The sequence below is a fragment of the Scyliorhinus canicula genome, chromosome 10 (genome assembly GCF_902713615.1).
Source record: "Scyliorhinus canicula chromosome 10, sScyCan1.1, whole genome shotgun sequence".
In the NCBI taxonomy this organism is placed as follows: Eukaryota; Metazoa; Chordata; class Chondrichthyes; order Carcharhiniformes; family Scyliorhinidae; genus Scyliorhinus; species Scyliorhinus canicula.
Window position 1 is genome coordinate 180,214,245 of NC_052155.1, and position 21,149 is coordinate 180,235,393.

Genomic DNA, 21,149 nt, shown 5'->3' on the forward strand with positions numbered 1-21,149 from the left:
TTTATGGAATTGGGGAAAATCTAATGTCTACTTAAAGGGAAGTTAATGTATACCTGACAGTGGGAATTTCCAGTTATGTTAAAAGCTCCATTTTGTAGTTTAAAGTATAAATTACCTTCAAAAATAGTGTTTAGTCAATAGTGTTTTTAGCCTGTTTGATACAGTAAACATTTTAAAAGATGAGGGGTGCAGGGAATCCCCAGGCCTGATCCCGATGGCAGGCACAATGCCAGCCTGACACCCAGGCAGTGCCCCTGCTAGCCTAATGGTGCCAGCTGGGCTGTGCCAGGCTGGCATCCAGGTGGCAATGCCAGGAAGGCAGTGCCAGTGTGCCACGCTGTCTGGAGGTCAATCAACTGTGCTGCTGGCCTGCTTTAAAAGCCAGCGATTTAGCCGAGTGAGCTAAACCAGCCCCTGAATGGCGCTCACGTAAGGTCTCCGAGGCGAGAAGGGGTTAGATCCCAATGCCTTGGGTAGATCAGATGAGCTGCTCCTCCCCCCACCCACCTCCACCACCGCCCTGCCCCCCCCCCCCCCACCCCCCCCCCCCCCCCCCCCCCCCCCGACATGTCCAGCTCAAAGAGGCCAGAAATGGCATTTGAATCTTTTCAGGACATGGAGGAGAAGGTGTGTGAGAGGGGCAGGAAAAGGAATGGAGGAGAAGGAGATTGTGGGAGAGAGTGCAGAGAAATTGGGTAGCATGGGAGAAGGGAGGGTGGGAGGCATAATGCGGAAGAGGGTTAATAGGGAAAGAGGGGCTATGGGTGAAAGGGAAGGGGCAGGTGGTGCGTTGAGTGAGAGGAGGTGAGAGGGGGTGGGGAGGGAAATGATAAATCCCACCAAATACTTGCCAATTGAATGTTAACCAACACACAGTGCTGTCTTACAACCTACAACTTCTTATTTATGTCAAATCACCTTTCTTCTTGGGGTACTGAGCCAGCCTTAATTGTGATAGCAATACACTTCATTGTTTGAAAAGCACTTTGGGACATCCTTTGCGTTGTGAGAGGTATACCTCATATACACATTTGTTCCTTTGTTCAACAAAGAAAGACTTGTGTTTACATTGTGCCTCGCATGATCTGTCACAATGTAGTTGGCGTGACAGCCAATTTGTGCACAGCACGTTCCCACAAACGACAAGCTGATATTGACCAGGTAATATGTTTCATGATATTGATTGAGGAATAAAAATTGTCCAGAGCAGGGGGGGTACTTCAAAAGAGAAATACTGTGAATGCTGGAAATCTGAAATAAAACGGAAAATGCTGGAAACACTCATTGTCTGCGGCGCGGGAAGTAGGGTTAGTGTTTCAGGTCCTGAGCTTTCATCAGAGTTGAGCAGTTCACTGACCTGAAACTTTAAACCTGTCTCTCTCCCCAGGTGCTGCCAGACCTGCTGAGTATTTCCAGCATTTTCTGTTTTCACACTGGGGATGACTCCCTCGCTCTGCTTTCTAAGCATGCCATGGGATTAATTACATCCACCTGGGAGGGCAGAGAGTGCCTCGATTCAACGTCAGCGCAATAGGAGGCATCCTCACAAGCAGAGAATTCCTCCAGCATCAACTTTGCCTTTTGTGTTCAAGTCTTGGGTGTAAGCCTAGAACCCAGAGGCACGGGTGCAGCTAACTGAGCTAGGGCTGTGAATATATCTAACTGTAGTCTGTGTGATACATCTCGAGGGTCCTTTATCCGTTTATCAGAAAACCGAACACATCCAAAACCCCACTTTCGTTGAACCTGATCAATCTTTAGTGCAAGTCCCTGGCCCGAGCCAACACAAATAACGCTGACCTCATTGTCTGTCTGCACTCGACATGGACCTTGGCAACACTCTGAACCCTTTCCTACAAGTAGTATTGCAGATGGCGCCGGGGGAGGGGAGCATGGGGGCACAGTGGTTAGCCCTGCTGCCCCACGGCACCAGGGACCGGGTTCAATTCTGGCCTTGGGGCACTGTCTGTGCAAAGTTTGTACATCCTCCCCGTGTCTCCATGGATTTCCTCCGGGTGCTCGGGTTTCCTCCCACAGTCCCAAGATGGGCAGGTTAGATCATAGAATTTACAGTGCAGAAGGAGGCCATTCGGCCCATCGAGTCTGCACCAGCTCCTGGAAAGAGCACCCTACCCAAGGTTAACACCTCCATCCTATCCCCATAACCCAGTAACCCCACCCAACACTAAGGGCAATTTTGGACACTAAGGGCAATTTATCACGGCCAATCCACCTAACCTGCACATCTTTGGACTGTGGGAGGAAACCGGAGAACCCGGAGGAAACCCACGCACACACGGGGAGGATGTGCAGACTCCGCATAGACAGTGACCCAAGCTGGAATTGAACCTGGGAACCTGGAGCTGAGAAGCGATTGTGCTATCCACAATGCTACCGTGCTGCCCACCAAGGTTAGATGGATTGGTCATGCTAAATTGCCCCTCGGCATCCAGGGATGTGCAGGTTAGATTATGGGGTTACAGGGACAGGGCGGGGTGGAAGAGGGAGTGGACACGGGCAGAGTGCTCTTTCAAAGGGTTGGTACAAATTCAACGGGCCGAAGGGCTTCCTTCTGCACAGTAAGGATTCTATGAGTGGGAACTTATTGGGGGCACCCTGTATTTATTATTCAATGATACTTTTCTAGCTATTTTATTTATTTTTGACTATAGTTAGTCTAGGATTCGGCTATTGTGATGTAAGTAGATTTAGTCCTATACGCAGCATCTGAAAACCAAAATTATCTGAAATCTGATCGGCCCCGAGGATTTCAGATATTGGATACTCGACCTGTCCAACATTCACGCACAGTCAGGCGTTCACTGCAAAGCATTGGGCTTGTCTGAATAATGTCAGATATGCCGAACAAATTGGTAACAAAAGCAGGGCAATACTGATATATTTTTTGGTATCACAATGCTGTCCTCGTTTTCTTTTGAGGGTGGCGTTTAAGCCTACGTTATCCTGTGCAATTGATTGATCTATCTATCCATCTTCTTTTTGAAGGCAGATCATGGCGTGTTCTCTGCCGATGCATTAGCCTGAGCCAGTTTCTTGGCAGGTTTTGTCAGTGGTGGTTTGTCACTGCCTTCCGTGCTCAGGGGTGAGGGGGGGTGTGGGGGGGTGAGGGTGAGGGGGGGGGGGGGTGGGTGAGAGCGAGAGGCACGTTCTTAGCCGGAATGGGAATCAGACCGACACTATTGTCGTTATTCTGTATCATACGCTAGCCCATCTAATATAATAATCTTTATTGTCACAAGTAGGCTTACATTGACACTGCCATGAAGTTACTGTGAAAAGCCCCTAGTCGCCACATTCCGGCGCCTGTTCAGGTACACGGAGGGAGAATTCAGAATGTCCAAATTACCTCAAATTGGGACTTGTGGGAGGAAACCGGAGCACCCGGAGGAAACCCACGCAGACACGGGAAGAACGTGCAGACTCCGCACAGACAGGGACCCAAGCCGGGAATCAAACCTGGGACCCTGGCGCTGTGAAGCAACAATGCTAACCACTCTGCTACTGTGCCCCCCCCCCCCCCCCCCCCCCCCCAGCCAACAGATCTGTACAATTGGCACTTCAATGGAGCACGTGATATATAATCCGACAAAAAAGATTAATGCCACAGACGGATGCCTGGAGATGCTAATTATAGCTTTCAACAATGTATTCTTTAAAAAATGACTTTCAATCTGCAGAATTGACAACCAATGTCCCACAAGCCACAAGAAACAGTTAGTGGGCAAAGCAATGGAAAATAAAAACTCACCTATTTCATAAAAGCATGTTACATTTTTTTTTAACCACAGGTGTTGCCATGCCATTCAAAGCAGCTACAATCTGGATCTATTTTTATACTGGCACGAGAGTCAACAAGTAGGTGTGCCATTTCAACTAGATACATTGACAATAGTGAAATGACTAATTTACAGCTGAAGGAGAATCTGTTATAAAGTATGTGAGCTGAATTAACAGGGCCCCAGCATCCATACATGTGCACCAGAATAATTGAACCATTTTTCTAACTTTGGTGCCAATTCTCTTTTGCAGAATTCAAAATAGTTTTCGACACTGCATTACAAAAGTTTGTGGTCTATTAAGTTTCTCTTTTTTCAAGCACAGCACTTCAAGGAATATCTGAGCCAGTGCAGAATGACAACATAATGTTCATGAGATATTTCTTAATTAGATCCTGCAGACTAAATTCAATTTTGCCATTGATTGTACAATCAATATTGTTTTAACAGCTGCACTAACAGGGATGCTGAATGCTAGATAAAGTATCATCCCCATTGCAGGGATCAAGAAAATATATACAAGACATTCAATTTATAGTAATTATGCTGTTATTGTCCATTAGATCCTAATTGAATTAAACCCTCAAGTAATATTTGAAAGGCTTCATCTAACTCTATAAATGGTAGCCACCATGGCAGCGGACGGTTAATTTATCCCAATGAAGTTCATTCAATTCTGTCCTTTATTTTCTGTTGCCTTTCAGAACCTTCACTGCCTGATTAGCATTTCTTACGATCTTGTAAATGCTCCGAAGCACCACATTTGACATTCTAAACGACGAAGATTTTTTGTGCATTTTTGTCTCAATGTTAAAAGCCCGTTGAAACAAATTCAAACTTAAGACGATAAGGCCAGGGGTTCTGAATCTGGAGGGGGAGATTGGCTGCAACGTGAGTCACTTAGAAATACTGTAGTGCAGTCTTGGTGTATACTCCAGCATGGTGGCACAGTGGTTAGCACCGCTGTCTTGCAACGCCAGGGACCCGCGTTCAATTCCGGCCTTGGGTGACTGTGCGGAGTCTGCACGTTCTCCTCCTATCTGCGTGGGTTTCCTCCGGGTGCTCCAGTTTACTCCCACAGTCCAAAGATGTGCAGATTAGGTGGATTGGCCATGCTAAATTGCCCCTTAGTGTCCAGAGATGTACATACACGTTAGGTGGAGTTACAGGGATGGGGCTGGGAGTGGGCCTGGGTAGGGTGCTATTTCAGAGGGTCGGTGCAGACTCGATGGGTCGAAAGGCCTCCTTCTGCACTGTGGGCATTCTATGGTTCTAACTCCGGACTCTTACATGTTCCCAATTTTAACAGCTCCTTGTTTTTTGGGCGGTGGTGATGTCAGCTTCCTAAGTTCTAAGCTCTGCTATTCCGCCCCTCTCTGTCTTTCAGCCTCTCTCTTTAAGACTCTTTAAAACCTACACCTTTCATGAAGCTTTTGGGTTGTCTGTCCCAATATCTCCTGTATATTGGCTGAGTGCTCCTGTGAAGAGCCTTCGGAAGAGAGACACCTAATTGTACGTGTTGACTGCCAATGTAACTGTTTAAAGCTCTTTCCCTTCAGTGCTAGTGAATGGGTCACGTTGTGGGTATTGACCTGTACTGCTCCGTCTGTACTTGTACGGTAACATAATGTAGCAATGTAACTACACAGTGTTGCGACCACTGTGAATGGAGGGAGGGGAAGGGGCATGAGGGGGAGTAAAAGGATGGAAGAGGGAGTTTAAGAGTGTGTTTCTTGGTTTTGTAGATAAACTTATGTTAAGGAAAGGCTGGCACCTGGTTCCTTCTATACTCAGCCAATCAGCGACGAGTTATAACAATCAACTCTTTTCCCAGTGTGGAGCTACATTTGATCCCTTAATGAGAGAGAAAATCAGGCTAAAATTCTGAGGCAAATTTTTGAAAATAAAAAAAGCAATATGATACTTACTGCAAAATGTATGATCTTTTCACATTATTCGTGTCCCTTTTACTTAATAATAATAATCTTTATTATTGTCACAAGTAGGCTTACATTAACACTGCAATGAAGTTACTGTGAAAATCCCCTAGTCGCCACACTCCGGCGCCTGTTCGGGTACACTGGGCGAGAATTCAGAATGTCCAATTCCCCTAGCAAGCACGTCTTTCAGGACTTGTGGGAGGAAACCGCAGCACCCGGAAGAAACCCACGCAGACACGGAGAGAAGGCACCGACTTCGCACAGACAGCGATCCAAGCCGGAATCACTGACCCATTATGGAGGCCTTTTGGGAAAAAATAACTCTGTACTGAGACACAGGTGATCAACAGCAAACATCAATTAATATGAGAGAGAGAGAGAGAGAGACTATTTCAAATTCGTTTTTAAAAAAACAGCTCGCTGAGGTGCGCAAGAGAGCAATTTTACTTGTTGATGCTGTGTGATATCTGCACACCAAATTACACGCGGCCTAACTGTCAGCTCAACAGCAGAGCCTGGACGATGGTTAACATCTTTCTTCAGTGTTTAGATTTGTGGAGCAAAAGAGAAGTACGGTGGCGCAGTGGTTAGCACTGCTGCCTACGGCACCGAGGACCCGTGTTCGATCCCGGCCCCGGGTCACTGTCTGTGTGGAGTTTGCACATTCTCCCTGTGTCTGCGTGGGTCTCACACCCACAACCCAAAGATGTGCAGGTGAGGTGGATTGGTCACGCTAAATTGCCCTTTAATTAGGAAAAAAAATAATTTGGGACCCTAAATTTATTTTTAAAAATGTTTTGTTGAGCAAAACGTGTCTCATACATGAACAATGTAAATATGCCCAATGATTTTATTTTGCTAATACAGGTTCAATGCATTTGTTGTTGCACGACTAGAACAGCCCAACTTCATTGAGTCTCGTGTACGGGTCAAAAATCACAGCATGCAAAATTTGCTGGGCATTTTCATTTCATGAAATTACTGAAACAGATACCTTATTAGCGCGATTCTCGGTGTTTCTTGAATGCATGCCTGAATCCTTTTCTTTTGTTCTTAATGACTTCATCTACCTCAGTCACGCAGGCAACCTACCCCTGGGTCTCTGCCAATGTCTCAGTGAGCCAGCTGGAGGTGGTGTTTGACAACAGTATTTCTCAGCTCTGAGAGAGAGATGTATCAACCAAGTTTGTACACGCTTGAGAGTGTGCAGTTTGCAGAAATTCCCAACTTGCAACCGATACGGGGCAAGATTCTCTGGCCTCCCCGTGACGTGTTCCTCAGCGGTGGGAGGTGGCCTGTCGTTAGCCGGCGGCGGGATCTTCTGATCCCATTACTGTCAGTGGGATTTCCCACTGAATCCACCCTGCGCCGCCTGGAAATGCGGCAGGGGTGCGCCATCGGCGGGGCAGAAAGATCCCGCCCAGAATGTCATCTCTGACCCAGTTGGACAGATGCTGATGCGTTGAAATTCCATTCCTGAACTCGAGAACCAAAATCACCCCCCGTGCAATCGTGAGGGAGCCCAGCACTGTTGCAGGCGCTCTTTCGGACGCGACGCCAAGACTGAGGCCCTCTCTGCCCTCTCTGGTGAACGTCAAAGTTCCCATGGCCAATTCCGAAGAGCGGAGGAGCTACCTCCGATGTTCTGGACAATATTCATCCCCCAATCAGCGTCACAAAAAACAGATTGCCTGCTCATTATCACAATGCGGCTGGCGGGTGTTTGCTAAATGCAAATTGGCTGCCACATTTCCTTTTCTACAACAACGACTGCCCTTCAAATGTATTTCTTCGGCTGCAAAGCGGCTGAGATGTCCTAAGGTCATGACAGGTGCTATATCAATGCAAGAATTTCCTTTGTCGCGAGGCACTGAAGAGAAAACGCAGCGTGTCCTCATCCTGTGAGGATTTCCCTTACCTTTTTCCAGGTGATTTCAAAACAAACTGGAGATTAATTCTCAAAGCTTTATCTGAGGCAAGGCAGGCATTTGATTAAATGTATGAACAACAGACAGCACCTGCTAACAGCAGGGCCTCTGAACAGGAACACCTGCGATCATGGTTTATTTACTGGCCGTTAGAAAGGAAAACAAAGAGAGTGGCTCACAGAGAAAACTGATGTTTATTGCTGCCCACAGCAGAGAATGGATGGGCTGCAACAAAGTGTTATTTAGTCAACTGATAGTGTGACAGGTTTAATTATTTCCTTTGTTACAAAGGGGGATTAAGTAAAAAGATAGTGAAATTCTCTGCAACGATTTATCAGTTCCGATTACTTGCTCCATATCAAATAAAACAGCTCAACGGTTCATATGTGACCTAATTTTGCGATTGCAAAATGGGAGTTGGTGAAGTATACGAGGGTACTTCCAAGTTCGCAATAACCTGTTCTTGTAACAAACGAAGGGTCGTTCTGATGTGAGGGTAAAGTCCTGATTGAAAGAAGATGCTTGATCCATTTACAGGACAGTGTAAGGATGCTGAGCATGAGATCCTGTCGAGGGGTGACGACTGAAATTTGTGACAGATGTCACACAGCATGATGGGAGTGAGGGAGGAAGACACCTAACTGATGCTGTTATCAGGGCAGCACGGTAGCATGGTGGTTAGCACAATTGCTTCACAGCTCCAGGGTCCCAGGTTCGATTCCCGGCTTGTGTCACTGTCTGTGGGGAGTCTGCACGTTCTCCCCGTGTCTGCGTGGGTTTCCTCCGGGTGCTCCGGTTTCCTCCAACAGTCCAAAGATGTGCAGTTTAGGCGGGTTGGCCATGCTAAATTGCCCTTAGTGTCAAAAAGGTTAGGTGGGGTTACGGGTGTAGGGTGGAGGTTTGGGCTTAAGTGGGGTGCTCTTTCCTAAGAGCCAATGCAGACTCGATGGGCTAAATGGCCTCCTTCTGCACTGTAAATTCTATGACTCTATTGCTGAGGCAGTAACAGAAATGGGTGAAAATATTTAACTGGAGTTATTACAATACCAGAGCCTTCCCACAGGCTAATGTACAAACCAGCAGCTTTGTAAACAATGGCTGGTATCTTACGCTCCCCCTAGGGGTAAGAGGCATAACATTGGACAAAATGGTAAAGGCACTGTGCACTAACTATAATAATAATCTTTATTAGTGAAGCAAGTAGGCTTACATTAACACTGCAATGAGGTTACTGTGAAAACCCCCTCGTCGCCACACTCTGGCGCCTGTTCAGGTACACGGGGGGAGAATTCAAAATGTCTAATTCACCTAAGAACAAGTCTTTTGGGACTTGTGGGAGGAAACCGGAGCTCCCACGCAGACACGGGAGAACGTGCACTGACAGTGGCCCAAGCTGAGAATTGAACCCGGCGCTGTGAAACAACAGTGCTAACCAATGTGCTACCGTGCTGCCCGCTGCATGACCCGGGGTATTTTACCCACAGTGGGGGAGGTATCGAGTGGGTTGCTCACCCTGTGGGTTAATTAAGGTCCCTAAGTGGCCATTTAATCCCAGCCACCACTGGGACTTTAGCCATGACAAGGATGGCCAGTGCCAAGTTTCCACCTGGTGGTTTTACGCTCAAGCCAGTGGGGTGCCTCATGTTCGGGCAGGCCAGTGGGATACTTCATGTTTGGGGAGGCTAGTGGGCTAGCTCATGTTTGGGAAACCTACTCACTCTCCAAAGGTATTACCCCACTCCACATTTCCCCTCGAACCCATCCCGCACTATCGACCCCAGTTCTCCACATCTCTTCGCTGGGACCGGTCGCCTTGGTCCTGGCAGGATCTCAGAATCACCTGTAAGTCTGACCTCCATGCTGCTTGTCTTTGGAGTCCCAGCAGTGGCCAGCACAACTTGAGGCACCATTGGGACAAGAGAGCTGTCGGTCATTTGACTGGCCGACAGCTCTTGGGAGGAGAAACGCCCTCTTTGGAATGAAATAAGGCATGGTTCAGCCGCAGCAGTTTTGCTATAAGCCTAGATAAACTTTCTCTACAGTAGCCTAACTTCAGAAGAACCTCTGCTGTACTGTGCCTTCTGATGCAAGATTCCTTTGGTTTCCACACTATTAAAGACATCGCATAATGCACTGTCATACCTCCAAAGACAGAATTACAGAAAAGGGACTATTGCATGAGGCTATCAGACAATTTGTACTTGTTCTGCATAAATTCGAAGTGAAGTTATGGTGTGAAAAAGTGGTATTGGGTTCATATCACTGTCCTTGCTCTCAGTGGAGATAGCGTGAAATGAAAACAGAAATTGCTGGGTAAACGCAGCAAGTCTGGTAGTATCTGAGGAGAGAGGAACAGAGTTAAAGTTTTGCGTTCATACAACTCTTCTTCAGAACTGTTGAGTTCATCCAGTATTTTCTGTTTTTAGTTCAGGTTTCCAGCATCCACAGTATTTTCCTTTTATTTGCGTGAAATACGGTGTAGTCAGGCAAGAGCTTAGAAGGACATTCAATCGCTTGCTACTTCAACTTGGGGTTGAGGACAAGTCCCAAATGGAGGAGATAATTAGGGCAACATGGTGTCACTGTGGTTAGCACTGCTACCTCACAGCGTCAGGGACCTGCGATCATTTCAAGACTTGGGTGATTGTATGGAGTCTGCACGTCCTCCCCGTGTCTGCGTGGGTTTCCTCCGGGTGCTCCAGTTTCCTCCCACAATCGAAAGATGTGCAGGTTAGGCGGATTGGCCATGTTAAATTGCCCCTTAGTGGCCAAGGGTGTGCAGGTTGGGTGGGGTTATGGGGTTACGTGGAGAGGGGTGGGAGAGTGGGCCTAGGAAAGGTGCCCTTTCAGAGGGTCAGTGCAGACTCAATGGGCCGAATGGCCTCCTTCTCCACTGCAGGAATTCTATGATCCTATGAATTGGAGGGTAAAATACAATTGAAAAAGGGCTAAATTTTCACATTGAATTTTCCAGTGTCCATGCCCAAACTGTACAATGTGTAAGCTTGAAGCAAAGGTTGCTTCAAATGATCAAAATTGCACGAAAGGGTTGGGGAGTCTGCTTGGAGGCAGAGAGAATAACACTCGAGTAACACAAGGTAGGAGGGGACGGTACAGCAGTCATTACCATCTCTCATGGTGCTCATTATAAACTCAAGCTAAGCCAGCAATTACGACACCAAGCTAAACAAAATAATATTATTACTATCATTACCAATTGAAATGCCCTTGTTCTTATTTGTGTGTTGCAGTTCCACAGTTTCTACACTTTGCTAGTGCACAAACTTGTTTGTACTTTCTATGCTTAAACAGATGGTGCAGTTTGTGTGTGTGTGTGTGTGGTGCTCCAGTGGCAATCTACTTTAAATCCTTGGTGGTTTATTGTTGAGTCATAGGGTGTCACATACACCTGGGCTAATGTGTAGGTCTCTGGTTGGTTGAATTCTGTCATAGTGCAAATCACCTGATATGTGACAATTGTTTGACTGGCATGTTGATTATCGCTGAATAAAGAACAATGCACTGTGTCGCCCACATAATTTGACAAGACACATTTCACAGAGCTCCATCCTGTGATTATATTGTTGTCAATAGCATGAGAGATGGGCGCACTGCTGCTTCATGAACTGCGCCAGGAAATAGCAGGTTTCTTTCGCAGACATAAAACACATTGATGCTAGATTAGAGATTAAACAATGGCATTTTAAGAACAGGGGAAGCGATAATAACTGACATGGCGCGTGTGGTCAGAGGTATAAAGACAAGACAGAGAATGTTAAAAGTAAGCCATCCTGACATGCAAAGCAGGCAAGCTCTGAAGTGTACGTGCTTCATCATGGGGGCAATACGGAAAAAAAAACTCCTCGGCAACCTCAATTCACTTGCAAGGTTCCTTTGTCGTTAACCTCATAAATAATGCACATAGGCTGTGATATATCTGAGAAATTCGATGTTTTAAATCACACACGTCAACAATGATAGATATTTTTTGACCGCTCATGTTTTTGCTCCAATATGGCCCTGTTTTAAGGGAAATACGTCTTATCGGCTTTTGCCTTTTTTGATAATACTCTGATAGCCAACAGGAACTAGTTCAGTACTCCACTCCTCATCGAATAATATTCCCCATTGCAATCCAATGCTCCGCCTCCTCCTCCCTCCCTCTTACACAAACGCAAGGTTGGCCGTGCTGCCCCACCCCCACCAGAAAGGTGAGAAATCTACAGAGGGTGGGAATAATGGAAAGTGCCTAGTTGGCGGATGTTGCTTCGTCCTGAAACCTGTAGATCTGCAGCACCCATCAGAGGCAGATTCGCAGTGACGAATCAACATGCTCGCCCGCCCTCAAACCTCTGCTTTGGCAAACACGTCAAAGCACTTCGGTGGGATTTGCTTCACATGTGATCCAACATGGCAGCGTCCAATGACTCAAATAATTAGAAAGGATAGAAAGAGGCCACTGGGACCATTGTAACTGTGCTTGCTCTTTGAAAGATCGATCCAATGAATGCCACTCCCTCTGCTCTTTCTCCAGAGCCGTGACATTTTTTACCCCTTTAAGCATTTACCAGTTGCCTTTTGAAAGGGTACAGTTGAAACTGCTTTCACTATGCACTCCGCCCTATCCCCACCCCCCTTTCTAATAATAATAACCTTTATCAGTGTCACAAGTAGGCTTACATTAACACTGTAATGAAGTGACTGCGAAAATCCCCTAGTCGCCGCACTCTGGCACCTGTTCGGGTACACTGAGGGAGAATTCAGAATGTCCAATTCACCCAACAAGCACGTCTCACGAAACCTGTGGGAGGAAACCGGAGCGCCCGGAGGAAACCCACGTGGACGCGGGGAGAACTTGCAGACTCCGCACAGAGTGACCCAAGCCGGGAATCGAACCCGGGTCCCTGGCACTGTGTAGCAACAGTGCTAACCGCTGTGCTACCGTGCCGCCCATGTGCCCATCTATCAATGCATTCCAAATCAACGCAACTTGCTTTAGAAAAATAAAACTCCTCTCATCTTGCCTCTGGTCCTTTTGTCTGTTACCTTAAATCTTTTACCTGAAAGTCTGGAAACTTTCAAGAGAAGCTATTTAAGCCCTTAAGATCCTGTCAACCACAGAGGGCAGTAGCTAAGATTTCTCACCCGCCTGTCTGGGGAGCCAGTTTTGCAGTAAAAATGGGCTGGCTTCCACAAACTTAATTCCTCCAAATGTAACCAAGAATACAGAGAGCCATAGAACACATTTTTCAAAAGAATGATGCTTACCAAAAAACAAATGATTTGTTACAGTTAAGTGACAGCGCAAATGCTCAATTTAATGACGCATTGAAGTAGAAGTTTCTTTAAAACTTTACAGACGAGAAGGAAAATAAACTTAGCTAATAAACTTAACTTAGATTTAAAGCACCGTTAATTAAGATTGTTAGATGGTTTTCGACATTCACACATGAGCAAGTCAAAGGGTCGTTGAAATCTGGTTTAAGTTGGACAATCGAATCTAAACAGACTCAGTTTGCTGTGGTGCTGAAAGAGACCTTCATCTGAGCATGAGGTAATGCCTCTTAGAACTGAGCAATAATATGATGCTCAACAGCCTTTCTGCCTCTCAATGCTGACAGACTTGTTGCCGGAGTTTTTTCAGATCTATGGAGACATTGTTTACGATCAAAGCTACATCTGATACCCAAGGATTTCTTCCTGGGCTTTCCCAGTCTGCTACTCGTGGCTGTTCACAGTGCTAATGTTGACGCATAAACAATAATATCTCCAATTTTTTTTCCCCAGTGTGTGTCTGAATCCAAAAACCAATATTTATCCAACAAGGTCACGCACAAATGATATCTGGAGAAAGTGGAACGCAGTGAAAATATGTATTTCTACCTAGTTACTGCAAACAGGCACAAGTGTTCAGTTTTAAACTCCTAGGGTTGGGAGGGAAAACCAGGGAAAGAGGAGTCCCTGGACAAAGCAGCTTTAATTGGCAGAAGATGAACAAAGAACAAAGAACAATACAGCACAGGAACAGGCCCTTCGGCCCTCCAAGCCTGTACTGGTCATGATACCAACCTTTGCCAAAACCCTCAGCACTTCCTTGTTCCATATCCCTCTATACCCATCCTATCCATGTGTCTGTCAAGATGCCTTTTGACCGCCGTTATCTGCTTCCACAACCTCCCCTGGCAACGCGCTCCAGGCACTCACCACCCTCTACGTAAAAAAGGGTGCCTCGCACGTCTCCTCCAAAGGAAGTTTAAAGGAAAAAAGAATCGTGGAGTGGATTGGGCTGGATTGCTTTCCTGAACGCTGTACCTCAGACCGTTGCGATGTGGGCTCACATTTGTTCCGTCTGTATGATGAGTTCCCGAGCTTGACTCCGCCATTGGCGTTTCAGCACCTCCAAGTATCTCACAAACAGAACAGAATGGGCAGTGCTTTGGTATGGAGCTGCTAACATCTCCTTCAAATTTGTCACAGAAACGGAAAACTTTATGCAGGGTTCAAACACTGCGGGGGTGGCGTGGGTTGGACAGTGGGGCGATGGTGTGATGGGGCTGGGAGGGGAAGAAGGATCAATAGATATTTAGAAACAAAACAAAGAGCTGCATTTTGTCGCAAATTTGGAGTCAGGCGTGCCAACTCGGGTAGTAGAACCACGGTGGCGGGCATGTACTGAGGAGGGCTGGCAAGAAGGCCAATCTCGGTTCTCTGGGACTTTTCTCCAGTTTTTAAAAGAGTATTTTAGGCCCACTAGTCCTCACACCTCATGCCCCATCACCACCGGCAGCCACCCTATACGGCCCCATCATGTGAACATAACATCAACCCCTGCTCCTCCACCCACCCCCCTGTGGCCTCCATCTGCTCCATGTCAATTCCACAGCTACTCATCTGGTACCCACCATGGGCAGAGCTCAAGAACCATGTGGAAATGAAATTGGAATATAGGAACATAGGGAATGGGATGAGTAGGCCATTCAGCCCCTTCAGCCTGCTCTGCCATCCAACTAGATCATCACTGATCTTTTACCTCAATGCTATTTTCCCGCAATATCCCATATTCCTTGATATCTTTAATATATATAAATCTAACAATCTCTGTCTTGAAAATAATCAATGACTGAGCCTCTGGGGTAAAGAATTCCAAAGATTCCTCCTAATCTCAGTCATAAATGGCCTACCTCTTAAAGTGTGCCCTGGTTCTAGACTCTTCCCCCCCCCCCCCCCCCCCCCCCCACCCAACCACCAGACAGGGGAAACATCCCTCTTGCATCTACCCTGTTGAGCTCTGTAAGCATTTTGCATGTTTCACTAAGAATCATAGATACATAGAATTTACAGTGCAGAAGGAGACCCATCAAGTCTGCATTGGCCCTTGGAAAGAGCGCCCTACTTAAGCCTACACCTCCACCCTATCCCCTAACCCAACTTAACCTTTTGGACACTAAGGGCAATTTAGCATGGCCAATCCACCTAACCTGCCCTTCTTTGGACAGTGCGAGGAAACCGGGGGACCCGGAGGAAACCCACGCAGACATGGGGAGGAAGTGCAATCTCCACACTGACTGTAACCCGAGGCCAGAATTGAACCTGGGACCCTGGAGCTGTGAGGAGGCAGTGCTAACCAGTGTGCCACCGTGGCACCCTGTCATCCCCAAACCAGTGTCCACCATCCCCAATCCAGTGTTCAACATCCCCAAACCAGTGTCCATCATCCCCACCCAATGACCATCACCCCCAATCCAGTGCCCACCATCCCCAATCCAGTGCCCACTATCCCCAATCCAGTGTCCACCATCCCCAATCCAGTGCCCACCATCCCCAATCCAGTGTCTAGCACCTCAATCCATTACCCATCATCCCCACCCAGTGCACATTGTGCCCAATCCAGTGCGCATCATCCCCATCCAGTGCACATCATTTTCAATCCAGTGCCCATCATCCCCACCCAGTACCCACCATCCCCAATCCAGTGTCTAGCATCCTCAATCCATTGCCCATCATTCATACCGAGTGCACATCATCCCCAATCCAGTGCACACTATCCCCCCCAGTGCCCACCATCCCCAATCCAGTGCCCACCATCCCCAATCCAGTGCCCACCATCCCCAATCCAGTGTCTAGCACCTCAATCCATTACCCATCATCCCCACCCAGTGCACATTGTGCCCAATCCAGTGCCCATCATCCCCATCCAGTGCACATCATTTTCAATCCAGCGCCCATCATCCCCACCCAGTACCCACCATCCCCAATCCAGTGTCTAGCATCCTCAATCCATTGCCCATCATTCATACCGAGTGCACATCATCCCCAATCCAGTGCACACTATCCCCCCCAGTGCACATCATCCCCAATCCAGTGCCCATCATCCCCAATCCAGTGCCCACTATCCCCCACAGTGCACATCATCCCCAATCCAGTGCCCATCATCCCCAATCCAGTGCACATCATCCCCAACCCAGTGCTCATCATCCCCACCCAGTGCACATCATCCCCACCCAGTGCACATCATCCCCAATCCAGTGTCCACCATGCCCAAAGTATTTTACAACACGGAAAGAGGCCCTTTGGCCAATCGCGTCACGCCGGCCGTCAAACACCTAACCATTCTAATCCTATTTTCCAGCAGTTGGCCCACAGCCTCATATGTTCCGGCATTTCAAGCGCTGCTCTAAATACTTCTTCAAAGTGGTGAGGTTCCTGTCTCTACTAACTTTTCAGACAGTGAGTTCCAGATTCCAACCACCATTTGGGTGAAAAAGTATTTCTTCACATTTCCTCCTGCTCATTATCTTAAATCTATGCCCCCTGGTTATTGACCTCTTCACTAAGGGGAAAAGTCCTTCCGACCCACTCTATGTCCCTCATAATTTTATACACCTCAATCAGATCCCCCCCCCACCCCCCCCCCCCCCCCCCCCCCTCCCCTCAGCCTTCTCTGCTCTAAGGGAAACAGCCTCAGCCTATCCAGTCTCTCTTGATAACTGAAATGCTCCAGCCCAGGCAACATCCTGGTGAATCTCCTCTGCAACCTCTCCAGTGAAATCACTTCCCACTAGAACTGCACACAGTACTCCAGCTCGGGCCCAACCAGCGTTTTATCCAGCTCCAACGTAACCTCCCTGCCCTTCTATTCAATGCCTCAAGACACAACTACCAATAGCGGAGCAAAGAAAATCAGGGATGCACGTGAGACCAGAATTAGAGTGGAACAGATAGCTCAAGAGGGTTGCGGAGCCAGAGGAGATTTCAAAGATGGGCAGGGGCAAAGCCATGGAAGGATTTGAAAACAAGAATGTGAATTTTAAAATTGAGCTAATGCTTAACCGGGAGCCAACGTGGGTGATGGGTGTACTGGACATGGCGCGAGTTGGAACATGGGTAGCAGTCCTTGAATGACCTCACATTCCAGGAGGTTAACACATGGGAGCCTGGCCCAGGGAGTGTGCAGTCTCATGGTAGCAGTGGAAGAGATGAATTTTTCAGCAGCCAAGGAACTGAAGTATTAAAAAATTACCCCAAAAATCCACAATCTGCAGGCTGGGTTTGGGGTACTGAATGTTTACCTGGACTGACAAGTTAACATTCCAGCCCTACATTGGGAATGGGTAAGTGATTTATTCAGAATTCAGATTCTGTCTTTAATATTCGGATTTTAACACTGTCGCACTTTAGCCAAAAGTGGCAGTGACTCTTGTCCTGAGGAATTACTGAATAACTTTATATATGTAAAGAGCGTAGCTAACAACCACCACCACCGTAACTTGCTCTTCATATAACTGACAGATGATCATCAGATAATTATGAGGAAGGTCATTTTGTCCAACTTTGCCGACTTATCCAGAATGGTTATAAATGTCTTCATAGTGACATCTAATTGTTTTTAAAATGATTCCAGGGTGTTCACCTTCACTGCCCGACAGTTCATTCTAGAATAGTTCCTCAGCGTGAAGAAAAAGCTTCCTGATGTAATCCAATATTTGCCTTTTATTAGTTGACAGGTGTGGTCTTTTTCTCACCAAGTAAGGATTAATATTAACTTTTTCCATACCTTTTACTATCGTGTAGCTCTCTTAAAAACTCCTCAGTTGCTTCCTCTTCAGTCTGAAGAGCTCCAAGTTTCCCAGTCTTTGTTCATAATTCAGATTCTTTGACTCTTCTCTGCACCACTTCCCAATGCTGAATATCTTCCCGTGTCTCAGCTTTCAAGATGCAGTCGGACAGGAAACACTTTCGGATTTGATCCCTCGGACTTGTACTCCACCGACTTACTTGGCTGTACACCTCTAGAAAGACTGTTGATTTCTCAATTGATGATCTCCACTGGTGGACAAGTTAATTGTTAGAACCATGGACTCCAGAGTCCTCTTCAGATCATGGCCTATTTCAACAACGTTCATGGGCTGTGTGTGCTTTCCATGCTGTCCTCGTTTAGGCAGTCCGTTACATAACGGTGCATTAGATTTCAGTTTGTCATTATTCTGTCCACGTTAATTTATCAATCTGTAACTTCTGTGATACCCCTCTGCCCCTCCCCTGTCTGGTACCATCTGCAAACTTAACCAATTTGAACAAGCTTCTTACTGTAAGTCATTGACTTAAATTTGGAAGTATACTAATCCCAACGCTAATTCCTGGGACATTACAGGCTGAATTGTCCGCTCCCCAGCCGCGGGTCTCTCGACGGCGCGCCGTTCGCTGGCGGCCGGATTCTTTCTTCCCGCCACTTGCCGATGGGATTTCCCATCGGAGCCACCCCACGCCACCGGGAAACCCATGGGCAGGGCTGCGTTGTCAGTGGGAAAAGAGAATCCCAACGGCGGTGGAGAATTCTGGCAAACGTTCCTTAGCTCGGGCTGGATTCTCCGCAGTCCCGTGACAAAAATCACAGGCGAAATTCTCCGCCCCCCATGACGGGTGGGAGAATAGCGGGAGGGCCTTCCCGACATTTTTGCCGCCCTCCCGCTATTCTCCCACCCCCCCGCCGAAGTCCCGACCCGAATCGCTGCCGCCGTTTTTTTACGGCCGGCAGCGATTCTCAGCTGTTAGATGGGCCGAAGTCCCAGCCCTTTCCGCTGTTTTTACGAACGGCAAACACACCTGGTCTTGCCGTTCGTAAAAACGGCGTCACAAACTCGCTATTAATAACCATGGCACCGATTGGCACGGCCGTACCACGGCCGTGCCAAGGGTGCCATGGGCCCGCGATCGGTGCCCACCGATCGCGGGCAGCGGGCCCGATGCCCGCGCACTACTTGTCCTTCCGCCGCCCCGCAGTATCCATTCGCGGGGCGGCTGAGGGGCAACCCGGCCCGCGCATGCGCGGGTTTCGCGCAAAAACGCGATGACGTCACCCGCGCATGCGCGGGTTGGAGTCTTCCAAACTGCGCATGCGCGGCTGACGTCATATGACGCGTCAGCCGGCGCTAACTCCGGCAAGCGGGCTTAACGATTTTCGTTAAGCCCGTCTTGCCGGAGCCTACGGCGTCGGGCTGCTAGCCCCGACCGGGGACCAGAATCGGTCCCCGGTCGGGAAGGGGCGCGCTGCCGTAAAACCCGCCCGGGTTTTACGGCAGCTTTACGATTTCTCCCGTTTTGGGAGAATCTCGCCCCACATTTGGCACGGGGGCGGAGAATCAACTTTCGCACAGAAATCGGGCCCGGCGCCACTCCAGTGATTCTCCGGGACCCGGGAATCGGCCTTTCCGCAAATTACTCCGTGCGGCTGGGGGGGGGGGGGGGGGGGCGGGGGCATTGCCAGAGGCCTGCCCAGCGATTCTCCGCTCCCAGCCGGCCGAGATCCCGATGGCGTGGTTCTACCAACTTATTGCCATTCGGGAACCGTGCGTGGCGGCTACGGACTCAGTCCGCTGCCGCCCTGGTGGGGGGGGGGGGCGTTCGGGCACCGGGGCAGCCTTATGGGCGGCCGGGGGACATATCGGGCCGGTTCAATGCAAGGGTGCGCAGCCAATCATGAGGGGGGGGCTACATTTTTCAGCTGCCTCTGGGGTCTGAGTCCGCCATGGAGCTCGGCGCGGCTGCTGGAGGCCGCCACCATGCGCATGCGCGGACTCCAGACCGGAAGTGCGGGGGCCTGTATTCGCAGCTAAAGCTACGTGAATCACTCCGGGTCCCTGCTAGCCTCCTGCAGGGCATCAAATTGGTTTATCTTTTTTTGAGGAAACTTGGGAGTTCAACACCACCGTTTTTATACACGTGTGGGGACATAGCCCCATTTTGGGGCAATCTAGCCCCTCATGTTCATTCTGCTTCATCCTAGACCAACCAAGGGCCTAATAAGCAAGTGGAAAAATAATCCATATCAGTGCATTCATGGATAGCAATCAGTTTTAGTCCTCCTTATGATTATTGCTTCTTGATTTTTCAAAACCCGTATTCTATAATACTCTTCACAGTAGTACACCAGATTTAAGGAGCTCCACCATGCCTCTCTTCTTAACTTGTATCCTCTTTCACCAGAGGCTGTCTTCCACCTCAGAAACGGAAAAGTCAATTGAGCGATTGAAAGAATGAAGAATAGAAAGAAAGAAAAAAGGCTTGTGTTTATAGAGCACTTTCATTAGGTCACAGCACCCCAACTGGCTTTACAACCAATAAAGTACCTTTGAAGTACAGGCACTGTGGTAATGCATGAAACATGGCAGTGAATTTGTAAACAGCAAGATCCCATAAAACAGGAACATGATGATGACTAGTAAGGCTGGTTGAGGGATAAATATTGGCCAGGACTGGAGGAAGAACTTCCCTGCCCCTCTTCAAACTAATGCCCTGTGATCGATCACATCCCCTGAAAAGGGCAGGCAAGACTCGGGGTTGTATCCCCAAAAAAACCCAGCACCTCTGACAGTGCAGCACTCCCTCAGCAATGCCCAGGGCTGCCAGCCAGGAATTGATGTTCAAGTCCAAAGTGGCACTCACTGTTTGCATAGTAGTCACTTCATCCCCATATTAACGACGGACGTCTGTACAGATCGATTTGATGCCGGTGAATGCCATCAACGTGTAAGAATGCAGGCAGAAGATGCAGTGCAAGCTCCAAGTACAGAGGCATTTTTGAAACTTGAACTCACAGTTAAAATCTGATAAAACTAGTCCTCAAAATGAAAAACACATGTCATAAACAGAACGTCTAGTGGAGCATTTCAGATGTTGCCACTTCACTGTATTTAATCATTTGTGAGTTATTAAAATTGGGTCACTGATTATTTTAAGTTCTTGGAGCAGACAGTGAATATTCTCTGTCACGTAATTAAATCTGATTATTGCAGCATATGGTTAATGCCTCCAACAAGAAGTTAATCTTTCTAAGTAGACATTTGTTGCAGAAAGATTCAGTACCTGGTTTGTCTCTCGTAGTTTATAAATCTTGCAAAATAACATGACTGCTCCCACCGAAAGAAGGTTAACCTGGAGTGGAACAATTGTGGTCTCAATGTGTCAACTTCAGGAAAGCTTTCGGG

General features: G+C 47.8%; 1 protein-coding gene and 1 long non-coding RNA gene across 5 annotated transcripts in view; one reads left to right on the plus strand and one right to left on the minus strand.

Annotated features, from left to right (window-relative positions):
• nfatc1 (nuclear factor of activated T cells 1) overlaps nucleotides 1–21,149 on the minus strand; it is a 280,623-nt gene that overhangs the window by 35,439 nt on the left and 224,035 nt on the right. The window lies entirely within an intron of this gene.
• On the plus strand, nucleotides 1,141–20,356 carry LOC119972815. Of its 3 annotated transcripts, none has more exons than XR_005462155.1 (3): nucleotides 1,141–1,161; nucleotides 3,810–3,876; nucleotides 20,149–20,356. It is a non-coding gene; the product is annotated as an uncharacterized LOC119972815 (long non-coding RNA). The 3 variants fall into 3 exon arrangements; XR_005462156.1 differs by lacking the exon at nucleotides 20,149–20,356 and adding an exon at nucleotides 5,543–5,678 and having other exon boundaries at nucleotides 1,148–1,161; XR_005462154.1 differs by lacking the exon at nucleotides 20,149–20,356 and adding an exon at nucleotides 4,502–4,678 and having other exon boundaries at nucleotides 1,148–1,161.